Genomic DNA, 8,935 nt, shown 5'->3' on the forward strand with positions numbered 1-8,935 from the left:
GATAGGAGATTTTATAGTCCTGAAAAAATGTTGTTTTTTTTTACCTTATGAGAAAAATTGGCACCCTCTCAAGTGAACACTACGATGAAGGCACAGCGCCTTAAATGTTTCAAAGCCATCCTTTGACAGCTTTCAGTGGTGTTCAGTGGTTATGTTGACTGTCCAGCCTGATAGCATTATTCAATTATTTATTTCAATGTTGCTTAACGCCATATTCAAGAATATTTCACTGACGGCGATCATCTTATTCTAGAATATTTCACTCATATCGGCAGGTTGCTGATAGAGAACTTCCAACGAACGGCCTGAGAGGAAGCCAGCATAAGCTGGGCTTGAACGCAGAGCGACCGCATTGGTGAGACTCCTGGGTCATTACGCTTCACTAAAGCGCTATACAACTGAGCCACGGAGGCCCCGTGAAAAAATGTATGTCTAGCAAACGTCTGGCGAATTTATGTATGAAACGTGTTCTAACGGTCAGCAGATACAGGGAAACATTTTCCCCTTTTTCTTATACTGATAACTTTCCTTAAGAATATTTAATGTCAACAGAATTCTATTGTCTAGCCTTGAAAAAGATGTGAAACAATGTTTGCATGATTCACTTCACTTTACATCATGAAGCCTGCAGAGACACTGAACAGTTGTTATTTTGTTGCCTACGATGGTCTACGACACATTCTGAACGAATGGATCGCTGTATCCCAAAGTTAACTATTTATGTTATGAAATTACTACACAGTTAGCAGGTTAACTATTTATCTTATGAAATTACTACACAGTTAGCAGCAGGTATAAGTAAAATCCATTGGTTAAGTATCCACTCAAACGAACTGCACTCTGTGAAAATACTATGCGTATGCCTCGAAACAGACATTCGTATACCAGCCGTCAACCAATAAGGACATTCCAAGAGCATTTCCGAAAACGACGTTGATGGATCACAAACATCTATCAGGAAAAAAATGCTTATCCAATTGTCTGAATGTCTTATATAGGAGATTACTGAGCGATGAAAGTGTGGTAGTTAACAAATCATCAAACGTAAGTACGGAAATCCGAGCTACTTCGGTCAGTATCGATCCCAAATAAGGTATGTTTAGTGCGACTGCCCCTTTCTCTTTTTCAAGCCGGGTTAGACAGATCTCTGAAGAGAACGGAAATTTTAATGAGTGGTAAATTGCGTTCAAAAATTAATTTTGGATATCTAGTCCGTATGGTCCTCCAATATATATATATATATATATATATATATATATATATATATATATATATATATATATACAAGTGACGACATTGTGATAGCTGGCAAATCACAAAATATTTTCACAATTAAATACTGTCCCGTAGCTATATCAATTCCATTTCAACATTACATTATACTGTCACATATTATTTATTTCTTTATGAAGCTTGGGGCGCGGAAGTTGCTACTTTTTAAGCATTTACATGAACAGTTAAAATTAAACCCTAAGGAAAACTGCCAAGAGGCCATATTTATTATATTTATTTATTAGATTATAAATTAAATCGTGTGTAAGCCTATGCTGCCCTGGAGACAAATATAAAAGCATTTCCGTCACGCTTTCTTTGCAACTGCTCATATAAATACAGCGGTGATATTAAAACTGTACTTTGATTATATGGCCTCTAGCTCCGGGTTAAACGTATTTGAATGCAGACTTATATAACGTGGCGCCATAGATCTTATGCGCTTCGATTATAAGTTGTAATTATACTGTTATCAAACAGCGCTGCCGGGGTCCACGCGACTAGACATTTACCACTTCTGGTAGCCTGATGTCTGTAAAGTTCATAATAATGGTAAAAAGAAACACGAAAAAAAAAGTGAAAGAATGAACTGGATTTGAACCTTACACTGCCAAGCATCATTGACCATTGGCCAAGTACTGAAGGCTAAAATAGAGATCAGGGCGCTTTGATCTTCTGCTGTACCCGAGGACAAAAGACAGAAAGAATACATTGTTGTGAAATTGATGCCCGAGAGCAGAAGACAGGAAGTATACATTGTCGCAGAGCTGATGACCCTTCCCACAATAAACTGCGGTCAATGGTTTCATGCAGTGTGGCACAAAGCTCTCGTGTTATTTACATAGGGCGATTTTTGTTGGCTTTTTGGTCAAAACATGGAAACAACACAAAGTACAAAAATAATTCTTACAGATTTGTTATGTTGACGTCACTGGGCACCAGAGAGTAAGTTTATGTAATGATTTAAGCAGTTTTAAAAATTGACCTACTTTTCACTGGCCTTATTTGCATAACAAACTAAAATTTTTTTACAATATTGGTAGGGCAATCCATCTAAAACTGTAAAGGAAAAGTTTATCTCGAAAGGTTTAGCCGTTTTGGAGAAGACTTTTTTTTAGCTTATCAATAAAATTCAAAATGGCCTCTCTGCTGCCCGTAATCACGTGACTAGTAAAACAGTACAGAATGACAAAAGTTGATTCATATTCTCCCATTAAGACTCCAGTGTTTGGTTTTTCTACCTTTACCAGTTTTCGAGATATTGCATTTTACCACTTGACCAGTAATAATAATAATAATAATAATCCGAACGATTATTTCAAAAGGTGTCCCGCTAGGATACTAGCGTGAACCCATAATAATAATAATCCGAACGATTATTTCAAAGGGTGTCCCGCTAGGATACTAGCGTGAACCCATAATAATAATAATCCGAACGATTATTTCAAAAGGTGTCCCGCTAGGATACTAGCGTGAACCCATAATAATAATAATAATCCGAACGATTATTTCAAAAGGTGTCCCGTTAGGATACTAGCGTGGACCCCTAATTAATGGCTAATACTTTTGACAGAATTTAAGAAACTTGGAATGGAGGCGTTTGATAGCAAATCCTTGTGTTAGATGTTTCAGAAGCAGTATTAACACAGAGACATTATATTATTCTGTGAATGTCAGAAGTGTCCTGAACTCAGGTTAGCTGATTGAGGCACGTATGTTGTCACTTTGATACTTAGTTCTACAAGCCGCGATCAGCTCTCGCTCAAATATTTCATCATTTGCATTCAGCATAATCCTATAACCATCCTTTTACTTTGCTTGGTGTAGTGCTTGAGTTGTGTTACGAAGCACTCCAGGCATTACAAGTTCTCTTCTTGTTCAGAATCTCCAACGTTCTGCTTCATAATTGTGTTTAATTCAGCTCAATCCAAGGCTATGTTCATCGTGCTGAATATTTATGTATATTTTAAATTGGTGTTTTACGCCACACTTAAGAATATTTCACTAATATGATGGCGATCAGCATTAAGGTCATGTTGAATAAGATCGTGATGTTGGAAACATGAAGTTTCAACAAAAGCATAAATAAACTACTTATAATTGAATAACTACAACCTATGAACTATCATGGTACATGATTTTGACACCGATTTAATTTGTTCACTTAGAACATTCCTTGTGACTTTCCATCACTGAAAATAGTTGATTGCTCCTCTTTGCATGAACCGACTTAATTCCTTACTTCTTACCCTTTCTTAGTTGAGCGTTATTTTGGAAATTAGTGTTGCCATCATTGACACAGGACGTCCATTACATGTACATTTGACGGCTGGTACACGAATATCTGCTTTGACGCTTAGTTACCAGAAGTAGAGCGCGCTACAACTACGGTCACTTTACGTGCAATCCTCATTTGCCTCAAAGATCATCAAACATCAGACCTCCATTAATTTTCAATAAGCGGCAATTAGTTTTAACGTTTAGTGTGTAAATCAGCCCCAGATATAGCGTGGACATTAAGTGTTGAATCATGCCTTGTCCATGCCTTGTTATTATGTACTCTTTTGTTTTTCAGTAGATATCGAATAGTATGGAGTCCGTCAGCTTGTCAAAGGAAGCTAGCTGAAATATCACTTTTCTGTTTTTCCAGCCCGGGGAATGGACATGGGCGCTAGGTTCATTCATCACCCAAATGATAACAACGCTATTGTCAAACTTCTCTTGAGAGTTCAACCTACTGATACTTGACTGAAACAACACAGGACGGCCTGATGTTAGTTATACGAGCTGGCTGATGGCAATAGAAAATAGCTCTGCGTCTTACAATCAAACCAGCTTAAAGCTGGCTTCTGAGAAGCTAAAAAAGGTACCAACAAAATCCCATTCATACGATATGATTTGTAAGTTCAGACACATTACACACAACCAAATGACAAAGTGTGAACAAGAGTGCTACTGTCAGCGTATATGCTTCATACCGAATGAAATAGAGCATTTTCCAATGACGACAACACAAATGGTTGCGGCATACGTGTGAACGAGACTTCAAACAATGGTCGTCTTAACTTTGCTACAGTTTGCTGCTCGTATTAGACAAGAAAAACCACACCCTTACCGGGGATACGCTACAAAACTGTTTAACAAACTACTACAGATTACCATAAAGGAATTGTGATTTTCATTGTATGAAAGCCCTTAGTTAATTAAATGAACATAATTATCCGTAAGTAAAGGTACGGTTTTTGTGCGAAAACATTATGAACTCGACTCAGATTTACACAACCATTTGCTCTTCGATCGTTTCGATAAAAGGTGTTTCGTACCAATATATTGTTTGTTCCCAGGCTTTCGAAGCTGTCAAGAATCTTGCATCAACCTTGAAAACAGACATATCCATATATGAGGCTTTGAGAGAAGCCAGTCAGTATCAGGTGATTGAGGATCCTCTCTCACAAACATTTGTGGCTGAGCAACCGTTTTTGTTCGGATCTATCATAAATATTCTGAGCACGAAATATCTGTATGAGGGATATTTGGGAACTGATGCTCCAGTTTCTTCTCACAGAATTCCAGCACTTGGATATACCAAGATGTTGGACAAGTTAGTGGTAAACAACTTCTTTTAGCTTTATGAACTGCACTGTTAGAAAACTGTATACAAGGTAAAACAGCTGGTGTGTTATGTGCTTATTGTTTTCACTAGGTAACCCATGCAAAGATTAAATGGACTGTACACAGGTAAGCATTGTAGTCCAGGCTCCACGAAGAGATCTTAGACTTCAGTCAAAATTGTTATTTCTTACAAAGTCAAAATATTGCTTGCCAATCTAAATTCTGGGTAAATTATTGTAAAACTAATTTCAGCTAAAATAACATACAGGAACATACCAAAATCAGTTATTGAAATTTTGACATAAGTCTGAAATCGTTTCGTGATCATGGGGCTAGTAATATATGTTTATCGCAAGCAGAGATCCCGAGTTTCAATCAGGATTCTATCCAGAGTCATTCTACAAACATTCTGGAAGAATTGCCCTTTCGAACTGTCAATTAAGAACATTCTATTGACAGTCATGGTGTCACATTTGCTTTTACCGGGAATGGAATGAAAAGTAGCGCTGTCGCGAGAAGGGGTGGTGGGATATCTATGAGAAATGGTGGGAAACTGTTGACTGCTTCTCTTTGCATGATTCCGTTCTTTGGTGGTTTGTGTTATACCTCGTTTGGGGGAAATGGCCTTGTGATTATTGACATGAAACGTCCTTATTGGTTGACGGCTGGTATACGAATGTCTGTTTCGACGCATAGATCCGATGCATTGAATTCAACCACTGCATTTTTCTCCTATCAGTAAGATTTATTTATTTTGTCCCCTACCGGTATGGTTTGATTATTTTGTCCCCAACCGCTATGATTTGTTTATTTTGTCCCCTGCCGGTGTGATTTGTTTATTTTGTCCCCTGCCGGTGTGATTTGTTCATTTTGTACCCAACGGCTATGATTTGTTTATTTTGTCCCCTACCAGTATGTTTGTTTATTTTGTCCCTTAACGCTATGATTTGTTTATTTTGTCCCCTACCGGTATGATTGTTTATTTTGTACCCAACCGGTATGATTTGTTTATTTTGTCCCCTACCGGTATGATTTGTTTATTTTCTACCCAACCAGTATGATCTGTTTATTTTATCCCCTACCGGTATATTTGTTTATTTTGTCCCCTGCCGGTATGATTTGTTTATTTTGTCCCTTAGCGGTATGAACTGTTTATTTTGTGCCCTACCTGTATGATTTATTTATTTAGTCCCCTACCGGTATGATTTGTTGACTTTTGCTCTCAACTGGTATGATTTCTTTATTTTGTTCCCTACCGGTATGATTTGTTTATTTTGTCCCCAACCGCTTTGATTTGTTTATTTGTCCCCTACCGGTATGATTTGTTTATTTGTCCTTTACCGTATGATTTGTTTATTTTTTTTCCTTGTCAACTGTTTAACGTCTTGCTCAAGAACTTTTATCTTATACGATGGCGGTCAGTTTCATGGCTGGAGGAAACCAGAGTGTACTGGGTAAAAACATCGTGGCAAGTTACTGACGAACTTTCTCCTGTATTTTGAGAAGACAAGTGGTCGTCGATTGCTTATGGTCACTAAGGCCTCACAAACAGTACGAGTGGAGGAGTCCACAAAATTCCTTTCCAAGGCTACAGCTTTGAGTCGTCAGAATAATTGGAATAATATATATTCGGATTCTTATATGAACACTTCTTTGGCACAGGTGTTTTTAATATGGATACAATATATTGTTAATGCAGGTCAACATTTAACTGTCATAGGAAAATATGTCTTGTTATTACATAATAATGATTGGTGATGCGGAGAAATGTCTGAAATGTGCTTTAGTTCTTGCAAAGGATTACCGTGAGGTGCATATAATTGGTATTATGCATTTGATGTAAGAATTGACGGTTAAGTGACATGCAATTACGATAATTCTACTTTATAAGCGCAGAAATGTCGAAATCCTTTTGTTATATGTATTTATTGTCGGATCATCCAGAATTCTCCAGCGGACACTCCTCGGACAAACGCGTGGTCATAAAATGCAGAAACAATGAAACATACAAGGCTGACGCTGTAATCGTGACGTTACCGTTGGGGGTTAACATTCGTAGTCCGTAAAAGGCGTCCCAAGTGGATAATCGCAAGATCCCTTTCCAAAACAACGTTTAACACTAGATCCCGAAGACAAAGGTATGAAAGAAATTATACAAGTAAGAAATAAAGCCGGTAACACACAAGAGACAAGCGGTCATCAGTTTTCAATGATGTCGGGCAGACAGTGGATATTCCAGGCATGAATTCCATATTAAAGTTCAAATTCGTAGTCCGTGAATGAGTTCCAAATAACAATTAAACAAGTATCTCAGTCGCGCGTTGAATGCAACTGTTCATAAAGGCATCATGCAGATGTAATGAGCATGGCTGCCTTTACGGCCCCTATCCCCAGGTTAAGCGGTATTAGATACAGTTCGAAAATGACGAGCGTTACAGATCCTAACCGTCACACCAGATTTATCGACAAAAAAGCGGAAGGCAATAAAGAGAGTTGGTAAGTTTGTGTGTGAAATAGTTATGGAACCATTGGAACGATCCCTTTGTGTTACTATAGGTGTTACTACAAGCTATTCTTTCTGGCAGTGCTCACACCAGCATATTAGTATAACATGTATGTTGGAATTCTGTCTTGAAATTATGTGGTAAATGTCAAATTGTTTGTACATCTATGATGTTTTGCTATCACATTGGAAATGTTATTTTTAATACATATTATTTTATTTACTAAGTTTATGTTCAGGATTTTGTACTGTAAACAAGCTTGTGTCAGAATTCAACGAATAATTTTAGCCGAAGGATACACAGTACATGGCTGACCGAGGAAAGCTTTCTCTTCTGGCGAGTTTACAGACCGTTGCAAACATGCCGTGGATAGTGACTTATTCTATTAAAACAGTTTCTAGTAAAACAAACGCAGTGATGTTAATTGCTAATTATTGGACGTCACTGATCTAGAATTGCTGTATTTGCTGTATTGTATAAGCCTTTACTTTTAGTTTTTGAGATTGTTCTAGGCTTAAGTATTTAATAAATGAACTTTATTTATGACATCAGAAAATATGACAGATTTGCAAAAATCCTTTAATAGTAACTGATTTCTTCGTGGAAATCGAAAATAAACAATGGAAGTATAGTCTTAATGGTTAATTCAGTCTTGAAATACGTATTTAACACCACGTTTTTTGGCATTGCCCTTGATCTTGTTACTGTTGTCAATATGTCCCGTACGAAGTGGAAGAGCGACCCCTTGTCCAGAGGCTCGTATTCTTTCCAAGCTGTAGGTAAGAAGTCCGGTAATGTGTGTGCTTGTTCCACGGTATTGTCACCGGAAACTTGTCGCCTTGTACTGATATAATACACTCGGTACTGGTCCCTCGAGACGTACCTGGGCTTTAGCTCGACCTACCAAATGATCTAATACACATCCGAATATATATATATATATATATATCTTCAATTTTGGTACTGGCATTCATTTATTATCGAACAAACCGTCGTACGTGACACTATTTCATCCTTGTAGTAATTCATGTGTTGTTTATCAGAAACAAAGAAGGGAGACCAGGACGGGAAGGAAAGCAGCGGAAGAAGTAGAAACATACCTAAAATTAGCCTATGCTGCCCCAGAGAAAATGTCATCTAGTTTTGTAGCTCTACTTTCTCTACTGTTGCCTATCTTCGAGTTCATTCTCTAAAGCCAATATACTTGTATAGTACAGAAATTAATGTATGTTCTTTATCTGTGTTGTTTCCACGTTCAAGGCACAAACCAGCCGTTGGAGAAATTCTTGACCAGTGAGGTCTAATAAATTGCAGTTTACTTCACTGTATTATTTCGCCCCATGCTGCTGAAGCCCTGGTTCTAGGAGACGCATAAGTTGTTACTATTTACTATTTCTACCGTAAAATAAAGGCTTGATGCTTATATTTATAGGTTATTAGAATGTATGGTCGAGTCATGGACGCCCAGGAAAGGAAATAGTAAATATACTATTTATTTATTTACTATTATTTATTATTATTTATTTGTCAAAAACGTAAGTAAATAA

This window comes from Liolophura sinensis, chromosome 7 (assembly GCF_032854445.1).
Source record: "Liolophura sinensis isolate JHLJ2023 chromosome 7, CUHK_Ljap_v2, whole genome shotgun sequence".
NCBI lineage: Eukaryota > Metazoa > Mollusca > Polyplacophora > Chitonida > Chitonidae > Liolophura > Liolophura sinensis.